Source organism: Hippoglossus hippoglossus, chromosome 3 (genome assembly GCF_009819705.1).
Source record: "Hippoglossus hippoglossus isolate fHipHip1 chromosome 3, fHipHip1.pri, whole genome shotgun sequence".
In the NCBI taxonomy this organism is placed as follows: domain Eukaryota; kingdom Metazoa; phylum Chordata; class Actinopteri; order Pleuronectiformes; family Pleuronectidae; genus Hippoglossus; species Hippoglossus hippoglossus.
In genome coordinates, this window is record NC_047153.1 from 7,007,918 (window position 1) to 7,020,967 (window position 13,050).

The window sequence follows — 13,050 nt, forward strand, 5'->3', positions numbered from 1 at the left end:
TACAGCTGCGCTGGTACAGCTTTAGGCTCAGCGGGACAGACACCTTTACTTTTATCTATTTCGGGGACAGAGCAGTGTATATTTTTCTATCTGCTAATGTAATGCCAAGGTTCTTTCTTCATAGTCTGTATTAAAATATATTTTTAAAAACTTATATAAAAGTACATCTTTGTTAGTTAAATCAGGCAATGATAAAATATGCTTTTTAAACCAGCTCTATCACTATTATTTAATGTGACTTGATGGTTTGAGCCAGTGAGAATGTTTTATATGAGGTGTTTTTTGTACCAACAGCTATCAACAGCTCCATGTCAGTCGTAACAATCAAGTCTACAGCTGATGGAGGCAAAACTAACTCCCTCTCTGGTGTGTTGGCAGGTTGGAGGAGAGGGCTGAAGGAGCGTGCAGCCATGTGTCACATGCTGAGGCCCTGCGGCCCTCTCGGCACCTGTTTCAGACCCCGGGGACACGACCAGCTAAGACAGCTGGTTTGTTTTGGAGAAGTGTAGGGCAAGACGGGGTGGATATGGGGTGCAGGGTGGGGGATGGGATTACAGATGGGCCACAGTAGACGGGAGGCAGGACAGGGGGTAGGGTGGGGGTCTATGGGGGCTTCGATGAGAAGAATTACTGAGCACAAAAGGCATGTCAGCAAGACTGAATGGGCAATCCGATGGATGATAATGACATTGTGCTGGCTTCAACCTCAGAGGACATGGTCCAGTCTGTCTGTGTGTCTGTGTGTGTGCAAAGTCAGCTGGTGTCCCAGTGGCGTAGAAGCAAAGAGAACACAAACTGTGAGTGGCTGGAAAGATGAGATAAGAACAAGATGACCCATGTTTGACCAACTTTAAGAGACAATTACAAGTTTAATTGATCTAGCCTTACATACCATTTTGAAAGTTAGTTTCATAATATAAATAAAAGATGTTTTAATGTAAAATTCCAGGTAATTAACTACAATGTACACTATTCATTGTCATTGAAAATGTATATAAGCCTTGGGGTTCTGTAAATCACAGCAGTTGTAGAAATATTAAGATCCTTTACTCAGGTAAAAGTAGAAATTCCAGAGTACAAAAAACATTAAAATTAAAAGACCTGAAATCAAAATAATGCTTTAAAATACAATTTGATGCCAAACAATATTACTATTATTTGCAAAATTTACAGAAATTTATTGCTGCAGAGGGGCTGTATGTGTGAACGCAAATGTCCAAGTGAGAGCCTTCAGACCATCTGCAGAGTTTCTTCAGCCATGCTCTAGTCCGCAGAAGGAGCTGATGAGAGAAAACAGCAGGAGATCCTATGCAGGAGTTCACTGTGAGCGAGTGGAGGTGTTGATGACGTTTCTGACCCACCACAGACACAAAAATTAAAAATGTAAAAATAGTACAAACATCTCAGGATGTAAATGACACAGATGAAGCTGTCAAGAGAGCTTTTCATGATAAGGGCCAACGCTGGTGTTGATGTGTTGAAAACAAAAACATGTCAATGTCAACTATATTTATATAGCACATTTAAAAAAACGTGCTTTACAAAGTAAAACATGTGATCTCCCCAGCAGAATTAATGTACTAATGGAGATTTTTTTGTTATTGTGAACGCCTGAGGGGAGAATCTCCAGCTGCATTGTTGATGCGTGAAACGCAAACTGTGGAGAAAGTCCAGACCCAATTCTGCAGACAGAAGTCATGTCTGAAAATGGTTAACTGAACACCCTTCACTTCACCCTCCCCTCAAACTGTGTAGGAGAACATCCTTCAGACAGGCCCTCGGTTGGTTGGTTGGTCCATTCTGGGCTACTGTAGAAACATGGCAGTGCAACATGGCAGTCGGTGGATGAGGAACCTGCCTCCTAATGTTGGTATAAAAAAATCACAGTCTATGATAATGAAAACAAAACAAGTTACATTCTACATTTCAAAACAACCTTTAAAAAAATCTGTGCTCTATTATTGTCATAGTATGGAGGCAAAGCAGGAAATCATTTCCTGAGCATTTACCTGCTGATTTGAATAACCTGCATTAGCATAGATGTTATTTGGATATTATGGGTTTGTCACTTTAGTAACTGCAAGCAATAACATTGGTTTATTTAAGATCTCAACAATGTTATTACGATGATATCCTCTGCAAAACTTTGTGTCGTGTCTATTAACATCGACTACTGACGACGCATGAGGTTTCCGCGACGACTTCGAAAGATGTAACGGCTTCTTGAAGTGCTGCCTCAATTCGTAGGGGAAGATTTCAACCACTACTATCAACTCTGTTTTAAGTGGCAAGATAACCTTTCGAAAAACAAGGGGTAAGGAGAGAGATAAAACTGGCCTACATTGAATTTTTTTATGTTCTCTGTATGTCTGAGTATATGTCAAACCTTAAATTATTTATCCGGTACACACTGTATATGTGCAGGGCCGCCACTCCAACCACGTGCCTCGCAGCTATGCGTAGGGCACCAAGTCCTAGGGGGCACCATAATTATGATCATCATCATAACCCTGCCTTATGTCCTCCCACTCATTACTTTACACTTTTACAATTAACACCATCACTAATCACAAGTTATTAGGAGTTGAACAGTACTTGAAGTTTAATGCCGCTCAGCAAAGTGTCAGAGAGAATTGAAGTTTTCTCTTCCACTGGCTCACCACAAGGGTGTGTGCTCTCTCCTTTGTTTTTTTATCCTTTATACAAATATGTGTCAAAGATATTTTAAAGATGGATAATTTTAAAGAACGCAGATGACTGTGATTGTGAATCTGCTTCAGGCAAATGAGGGCAGCCATGGACCTGTTGAGCACTTTAAGTGATGCAAGGAGTCATTCCTCCAACTTTACATATCAAAAACCAAGGATATGGTCATTGATTTTAGAAAACTTGCCCACACACACGAAGACACATTTATCAAAGGTCAAACTGTGAAATATGTGCAACCTTATAAATACCTTGGGACTATTGTTGACTCCAAATTGAACTTTGAAGCAAACAGTGAAGCTTTGTGCAAAAAGGGGCACCAGCATTCGTAGTGCTTTAGGAAAATGTCTTATTTTCATATTGACAAAACCATGCTGACACTATTTTAGTGAGTCGGTTTAATAATTTTCTTTGGTGTCATGGTTTGGTAACCTGTCTTTGAAGGACAGAAACAGAGTCAGGTTGTGAAATGGTCCAGTCGGCTGATTGGTGACTCTCAGATAAGCCTAGAGTCTCTGTACACCAGACAGTTACAGAGGATAGCCAGCTCCATTACCAATGATGACTCGCATCCTCTGCATGGGGAAAATCAGCTTCTACCCTCTGGTCGAAGGCATAGTCCCAAGGGGTAAAACAAAACACTGTAGAAATAGTTTTGTTACAGCTGCAACTGTTTATATTTGCACATTTGACCTTATCCAATCTTTTGGATGCCTCTTCTTTTTTGCTGCAAAAAAAAATCTACCTACGGGTACAAATAAAGTAACCAGACCTAACCTAAGTTCAATCAGGAAGACTTTCCCCTCAATTCAATCAATCTCAATTCTCTCACTCTCTCTACGCTTATTAATCAGCTGATTCTGGGCGTTTCTAAACGTCCAATCAGATTCTGCCACAGTCTCTTCCAGCCAATCACGCGGCTGCTACCGAACTTTAAATCCATTCTCCTCTTTTCTGCAGTCAGCCGTCATTCGGTGACGCACGTAAGGCAGATCTTTCGCTCACCTACCTTATTTTCACATCGTTTTTCATCTCGATGTCGAACTCTGACAATGATTATCAACAGGAAGTTTCAGACCCTAGCATCAATCTGCTCCAAGAGATCGCATCCAATCCTTAGGGTGGAGGGTGCATGACCCTTCGTCTAGCGAACACATCAAATCTCGTACAGAGGCTGATTTCCTCATCGCTAAGCTTCAACATAGCGGCATTGTGCCAGCTCCAGGCTGGCCTCCTTTTCAACTTCGCGAGCTTGCGGTTCAAGCAAGCTTTTCATCGATTCTACCTGATCGATGATCCAGCAACCCCACCCGGCTCTAAAAAAAGCGTATGTAGCCTCCGCTTCATGCCCAGCGGACTTAAGTGCCATGCCTACTTGGTACAACCAGCAGGGCACAGGTTCACTCAGTTGCCGCAGATCCCAGATCTATGTTGGGGATCGGGTCCAGACAAAGGAATGATGAGGCCTACATGGGCCTTTGAGAGCCTGCCTTGAGTTGTTTCCTGCCGTGAGGCCGAAGAGCACCCAGAATGCTTCAGGGGACCCCCATGTTTTTTAACCGCCGCCCGAGTTTAAACTCGGGCCTTCCATTGGCTGAGTATTTATTACCTGAGAAGTGTCCGGCCCCCCCTGGAGGGAGGCCGGACACTTCTCAGGTAATAAATACAGAGAATCCCTTCAATTCATTGCTTTTTCCCGTGCGCTGAAGATAGGACCAGAACCTTTCCCGGTTCCTCCAGATGATCCAGACACTTAAAGGGAGCAACCAATCCAAACGTTTGTATTTACATTTTTACTTTAAGTTCATTCCCTTTTATTTTTGTGAACTTCCCTTTTTTTACCTGAGCTTTATTTTTAAACGACCGTGGCAAAGTCTTTCACTCGCCGGCCGAGTTCCCCAGACTTTTTCCGGATCCATAACCACAGCTGCTCCTCAGCTGTTCATACCTGCAGAAGGGCAAGAAACATTCGCCACGAAGGGCAAGACACATTTGCCAAGGAGAACGAGACGAATTCTCTCCTATCCGGCCCAGCTCAATCCCCGCTGCCACCGCGCGAATCAGCTGTTCTAGAGGCCACGAACACAATTCACTTGTCTTCCCGGAACGCGCCGCTCGCGCATCAACGAACCGTGGACCAGCAACAAGTAAGAGGCTTATGTCTGGGCAGAGACTAGTTTAAACATTAGCGTGTTATTATTTGAGTGTATATTTCTGTAGGACCGCCGAGTCCCTTTGTTTTGTGCCAGCGTGTCGTGACGAATCTGCGTTTCAGGCCACATCGCGGCACTGTTTACCGTTAGACCAATTTTGCGGCAATTTTAACCCATTAAAAGATCGGTACACAGCTGGACGGATCTTAGTTCGTCCGCTTGGGTACCGAGTGGTAAAGTCCCCGCAGAGTTGTCCCTGGCGGTGTTTGAGATCTCCTCTGATCACTCTTTGCATGTTTCCTTTTCTCTCTCTCTCTCTCTCTCTCTCTTTTCTCCTAAACCCGCCTGCACACACGTTCCGACCTGCATCCACATAATTCACGTGTTATACCCGTTCGGGGACTTAGATAGTGCGATCGCATCTCGATACCATTCGGCGCTTTGAACCACGAGATAGACCAAAGCATCCCTTTGTTCACCATTTCCTGTTGGTCAAACCACGAGTTTATACCGCCATCTTGAATTCGATCCTACGTCAAATCACGTGGTTAGACCGCCATCTTGAATTCAGTAACACAACACCACGCGGTTAGACCGCCATCTTGAATTCAGTAATACGACGTCATCCCCCGTGACTTCGTACGCCATCTTGACTCCCCCCCACACACACACACATTGCATGTGTGTTATAAATCGTGTTAAGTGCTAGTGTTGTGATCTTTGATATAGTGGATTCTTGTTAGGATAATAGTCATTAATTAACATTGATGTTATTATCTTTAATAAATTCAATTGTATTTAAAGTACCGGTATTGTGTGATTATTTGTGCATATGTATGTGAATACAGCTGGAACATGATAGCCAGTGCTTGAACTTAAACCTTCACTGTTCATTTTATAATCCTTAATAGTAAATATTGAGATTTTTTGAGACTGATCTTTACAGATTGATTGTTGGTCCCTGATACCAGAGTGGTGGGTCTTTTATAAATTATTATATTATAAATTATAATTACAAATTTTATTATTCTTAATTGATAATTTTATTGTTTTTAATTAATAATTTTATTATTTTAATAATCATATTTTATGATTATTAATAATTAGCCAACATCAAGTCTACCTACTATTGCACAACATCTATTCTGCCTTTGTATCTGTTTAACAATTTCTCAACAGCTTCTTCTACAAGCTGATTTGTCATAAAATGTCACTAAAGACAGAAATGTCTTTCAACTAAATGACACAAATGTCTTTAGAAATTTCAGGTAATGCACCTTATTGTCACCTTCCAATAAACCAAACAAAGAGACTAATTTGTCCAGTCTTTGTCTTTAGGGACATTTTGTTTAAGGGTAGGGTTAGTCTGTTTAATCTCTAAAGATATAAGTGTAGAACAAATCTGCTTGTAGTGGAATCTGTTGACCAGATACCAGGACCGAAAGACACCCAGCTTACAGAGGACAGAAGAACACCGAGATGATGGAGAACACAGTCCGATTTTCAGAGAACACTGAGATGATACCAGGTCAAATGGTCTTCTTACCTGATGAGATTCCAACAGATAGTCAGATCGTATCAGACAATACAAGTACACAGTCTGACTGTGAGATGACAGAGCTAGAGATGGAACTCCGGACATATGTCGCCTTGGTGGTCGTGGATGTCTTAAGAAAGTGTAAATCAAAAAGGCACTATGGAGAGAAGATTACCATCTGCCAAGCACATCAGCTGATGAATGCAATCATGAAAGACTATCCTGTCACGGAGTGGGTTTTCCCAAATGTGAGCAGCAAGAAAGTGGCTGCTAAAGTGTATGATGAACTGTACGGAAAGATGCACAACCACTTGAAACACATGATACATTTTGAAATACCAGCTGTGAAGGCCTTAATTGTGGATTGCTTTCGAAAACATCTCAGGAATAATTCAGGAAAGCGTAAGCATGACTAACCTAGCAGTTTCAAGTCCAATTTCCTTATGGGTGGGACTTCTGGACTGTTAGGAATAGGAGCTATATTTGGAATGGTCATTTTAGCTATTAGCTCTTTGAGAAAAACATGACATTAATTCTACTATATTCATTCTGCTGCGGTGATCAAGTGTTTTCACCACATCAACACCAGCGTTGGCCCTTATGATGAAAAGCTCTCTGGACAGCTTCATTGGTGTCTTCTACGTGTACGGCTCTGCCTTTTCATCCTGAGATGTTGGTATTCTTTTTGAAAACCTGTACTTAGAGCCGTCCACTTTAGGCAGACAAACACTCAGATCAGGGACAAACAGGGACGACTCCTCACCACCAAGGAAGAACAACATCAAAGGTGGACAGAACACTTGCTCAACAAACAGCCCCCTGCCCAAAAGGTAGAGATCCCACCAGCCACGCACACGCTTGACATCAACTGTGCCCCCCCCCCAACAAGATCTGAGGTGAGGAAGGCCATCAAGGCATTGCGACGTGGCAAAGCAGCAGGGCCAGATGACGTCCCATCAGAGGCTCTACAAGCAGATCTCGACACCTCAACCACCATGCTCCACCAGCTAATAAAGACCATATGGATTGAAGAAGGAAACATACCACACAGACTGGAAGGACGGGCTCATTTCTGTCATACCAAAGAAAGGAAACCTCAGGGATTGCAACAGCTACCGAGGGATCATGTTGCTATCAACACCAGGCAAAGTGTTCAGCCGCATCATCTTGGAGAGACTGCGTAAGGGGGTTGATGATGAACTGAGAGAAAACCAAGCTGGTTTCAGGAATGAAAGATCATGCAGCGACCAAATTGCTAGCCTCAGGATCATTATTGAGCAGTCCATAGAATGGCAAACACCTGTTTATGTCAATTTCATAGACTTTGAAAAGCCATTTGACAGTGTAGACCGTGAAATGCTATGGAAACTCATGGCACACTATGGAACCCCCCCAAAGTATATCAACATCATTAAGAACATGTACTGGGACATGCAATGCAACATCCTCTTCCAGGGAAGCGCACAAGAAAAATTCAAAGTGCTCACCGGCGTGAAACAGGGCTGCCTGCTTTCCTCTTCCTTCTGTGCATTGACTGGATCATGGTACAATCAACCCACAATAAAAGGACTGGCATCCAGTGGAGTCTGACAGAACATCTGGAGAAGCTCGACTTTGCGGATGACATCGCACTACTCTCCCATAGCCACCAACAGATGCAGGACAAATCCAAACTGCTAGGAAAAACTGCAGCTGGACTTGGACTAAAAATAAATGGACCAAAAACCAAAGTAATGTGGATAAACACCAAGAACATGGACTCAATAACCATCGGGGACCAGACGCTGGAAGATGTTGACAAATTCACCTACCTGGGAAGTGTGATAGCTGATAATGGTGGGACAGAGGAGGACGTGAAGACAAGAATTGGGAAAGCAAGAACAACATTCAACATCTTAAACAAAAGTTGGAAAAGTAAAAAAATCTCCCTCAAGACGAAGCTTCAAATCTTCAACTCCAACGTTAAAACCGTGCTGCTCTATGGCTCCGAAACCTGGAGAACCACCACTAACATCACGAACAAACTGCAAACCTTCATAAACCACTGCCTAAGACGCATCCTTGGAGTCTTCTGGCCAAACACAATTAGCAACATCAACCTGTGGGAATGCACAAAACAAGAAACAGTAGATATACAGCTGTTAAGGAGAAAATGGAGCTGGATTGGACACGCACTACGAAGAAACACAACAGCAATAACAAAACAGGCACTGACATGGAACCCACAAGGCAATCGTGGTAGAGGATGACCCAAAAACACCTGGAGAAGGAGCACAGAGCAGGAATTCAAGAAGAAGGGGCTGACGTGGAAACAGCTGGAGAGGACGGCTCAAGACAGACGAGGGTGGAAACAATTCATCAATGGCCTATGTTCCGAAAGGAATAAAAAGGCCAAATAGAAAAAAAATAGTACTTAGAGCCGTCCACTGTCACTAGGTTTTCTCCGGGTGCTCCGGTTTTCCAATATATTTTCCAATACATTTTTTAAAAGTATATATACATGTAGTTTGGTCTTGAATTCACTCCACAATAAACTGAAAAACATTGCTTTGAAAACATGTAAAGTGAAATATAAAACTATGTGGGAGCTGAGGGTTTACGAGAATGGGACAGACGGACGGACCTTAACCCTTGTGTTGTTCCTGGGTCGAATTGACCCAGAGTGTGTCTGTGTGTGCGTGTGCATGTGCGTGCGATCATACGCAAGCCCTGGCCGGTCAGGGTTAGGGTGACCCAAGGATTGTCATTATCCAATTCTCCTGGGGTAATTGAGACCAATGGATTGTCATTCTCGATTGTCATGGGAGGGGTCTGAACCTAAACCCTTCTAACTTGAGAACAACAGTGTTTATCTAGGTCCAGATATTCTGTACAACATATTCTCCAAATTACATTAATCAAAAAGAATAAATACACACATATATATTGATTTACTCACAACAAGAAAGAAACTCACAAATCACAAAGACTATTGGAAAAAAAGACAATTCGTGGATGTTACGAAGTAGTAATAACAACATGATGGATCACAAAAAGAATACATGGATGTAGACAACTCATATAAACACTAAGAAAATAAATAATATGTAATTTGATATGTAAGTTAAAACAATCAGTTTATCTATACGAAATTCGCTTAAAATCACAAGTCACAGTTCAATTATTTAAAAAAAGACAATTCGTAGACGTCACGAAGTAGTAATAACATGATTTATTACAAAGACAATACATGGATGTAGACAACTCAAATAAATAACATGTAATTTGATATGTGAGTTAAAACAACCACAGTTTATCTATACGAAATTCGTTTAAAGTCACAAGTCACAATTTTATTTTTTATAGAGAAGACCCAAGAGGGTTGAACCTTCGTCAGGAGGCGCAGCACAGTGACACGTCACGTGTTTTCAGTTTTTGATTTTAGACTAAACACCTCCGGAGAGAATTGTCCCTTTTGTGGAATCTGTCGACCAGATAACAGGACCGAAAGACACCCAGCTTACAGAGGACAGAAGAACACGAGATGATGGAGAACACAGTCCGATTTTCAGAGAACACTGAGATGATACCAGGTCAAATGGTCTTCTTACCTGATGAGATTCCAACAGATAGTCAGATCGTATCAGACAATACAAGTACACAGTCTGACTGTGAGATGACAGAGCTAGAGATGGAACTCCGGACATATGTCGCCTTGGTGGTCGTGGATGTCTTAAGAAAGTGTAAATCAAAAAGGCACTATGGAGAGAAGATTACCATCTGCCAAGCACATCAGCTGATGAATGCAATCATGACAGACTACCCTGTCACGGAGTGGGTTTTCCCAAATGTGAGCAGCAAGAAAGTGGCTGCTAAAGTGTATGATGAACTGTACGGAAAGATGCACAACCACTTGAAACACATGATACATCTTGAAGTGCCAGCTGTGAAGGCCTTAATTGTGGATTTATTTCAAAAACACCTCAGGAAACATTCAGGAAGGTGTAGGCATGGTGGGTTCCTACCCAACTTCCATGTAGGTGTGGCTGCAGGAGCAGCAGTAATAACAGCTATATTCGGATTGATCGTGTTTGTAAATGCAGTAACTTGAAAGAAACATTACATTAATTCTACTATATTCATTCTGCTGCAGTGATCAAGTGTTTTTGTTTTCACCACATCGACACCAGCGTTGGCCCTTATGATGAAAAGCTCTCTGGACAGCTTCATCTGTGTCTTCTACGTGTACGGCTCTGCCTTTTCATCCTGAGATGTTGGTATTCTTTTTGAAAACCTGTACTTGGAGCCGTCCACTTTCATAGAAGCTCTGTCACTAGGTTTTCGCTGGGTGTAAATAAAATTTCAAAAAGTATATATACATGTTCTTTCTTGAATTCACTCCACAATTAACTGAAATACATTGATTTGAAAATGTGTAAAGTAGAATATAAATCTAGACGTGGGAGCTGAAGATCATTAGCCAAAATCTGGAGCTCATTTGTAACAATTTGAAGAAATTCCATCAAGGCATTTTTGAGATATCAAATGAATGGGATTCAAACGACTGAATCCCAAATTGCAGGAAAGGCTGAAACAGGAAAACTATATGTCTTCACAACTACAGAACGATTGATGACTTTCTCCGAGTGAAAACACAGACATGTTATTGCCAACGAGTTTGCTAAAAACACTTGAATATGGTTCTCAGCAGGAGCTCGACACGTTTCACTCATAAACATGTCTGACATAGCCAGCACTTTTTTCACTAACACAGATAAAACACATACACAGGGCCGCTGCTAGCCATTCGGGTGCCCTGGACTTAATTGCTTTGTGTTACTTACGCCAGCAAACATGACTCAAGCAGATGAGTTCACCAAATCCACCACACGCACAGCTTGAACGCTGCATCTTGGCCCACTGGGTCTGGCTGCCTGCTTCTCTTGGCCTCTTAACCACCATGGCCTTAATTGGTAATTGAGCCCAGCCGAGTCCACTCACACACTGCAGCTGCTATAGGCAGGGAGAAAAGGGTGCCACCTGAATGGGCACTGGGGAGAGAGAGCAGAGCGAAAACACGGAACAACTAGCAACAGCCCCTCCCTTAAGTGTTAATTGTTAAAGTGTAAGGTGATGAGTGAGGAGGGAGGACATGGGGCAGGGTTATGATGGGTTATAATGATCAGAATTGTGGTGCCCCCCTCTGGCCCATGATGCACGTGGTGGGAGCAGCGGCCCTGCACCTACACACAATGTGTACCAGATAAATTCTTTGGACATATACTGAGATATAGCATTCAGGCACACTTGGCTGGACATAATGTATAAATTCTACTGCAGACATCATGTGTCGTTGTTGTTTTTTCATTTTGTCGTCTGTAGCATGTTAGAAACGTAATTGACACACTCACACCCTATGAAGACTTTTTGGAGATTCAAAGTTTTGTGTGATCCGATCCGTTTACAGCACGGTACGCAAGTACTAGTGTCTTGAAGTGGATACAGGCAGCCACTGGTAACCAGTGAAGGGAGCGGAGGAGCGGTGTAGTGTGAGAGAACGCAGGTTGGTTGAAGACCAGTCGAGCTGCTGCATTGTGGATGAGCTGCAGAGGTCGGATGGCACTAGCAGGCAGATCAGCCAGGAGGGAGTTGCAGTAGTTTAGACAACCAAAATATTGTTGTTTTCCATTTTTAGGGTAATTCTGAGGTTTTCCAGATCTTGTCCTCTGTGTTTCTCTATCATCTTTTTTCATATTCACTCTGTGCAGCCAGACATTCCTCGATGATCCAGGAGATTTACGACAGCAACCATGCAGCCTTTGGTCAGCTCCACTCCTATAGAATCCTTTATATTACTATAAAACTCAAGTTAGTCATGACATTTTCCAGCTTTTTCTCAGATCAAGCATCTAAGTGAGTTTAATATATATGAAATTATTAAAGCAATTTAAATACATTCAAATGATTTATTTTCAAATGGAGGGACTTTCGTCACAACAAGCTTCATAATTGCAAAAGAAAGACATCTGGTCCCCCTTATTCTGCCGTTAACATTTGTAATATTGAGGTTAAAAAGAAAAGAAGGTAAATAGTGCCACCCATTGGTAATGGCTGCTTAACTACAAGCATTTGCACGTGTTAATTATTCCATGTCCTACACTTGAGGGAAGCACTTTGATTTAACAGACATCTTTCAGGCTGTTTAGATCCTTTACAGAACAAAATTAAATCATGAGCTAAAAACCTGGTATTTATCAAAACCATCCTTAGTGTTTTCTGAAGGTGATTTACTGCTGTGACAAGCCCTGACTATTACAGATTACAAGCTATAAGAAATGAAGTATGTCTAAAATCATCCTACAATTTTGGCCTTGTATGATACCGTCCGCTGCACATCCTACTATACAGAACACTAAAGAAGATTTGATCGAGCAACACGGGTTAGTGGTGGTGGTTTCGTGTTTCACAAACCTCAATGTTGGCGACAAGGAAGGGGCAGCCACAAGTCAGGTTACTGGGCAAAATAAGAGTTTTATTTATGAATAAACAAAACAGAACTATTTCATTAAATTTACATATGGCGTAGGGTGGCATGGTGGTCCAGTGGTTAGCGCTGACGCCTCACAGCTAAATGGATGTGGGTTGGAACCTAACTGCCCACCTGGGCCTTTACTC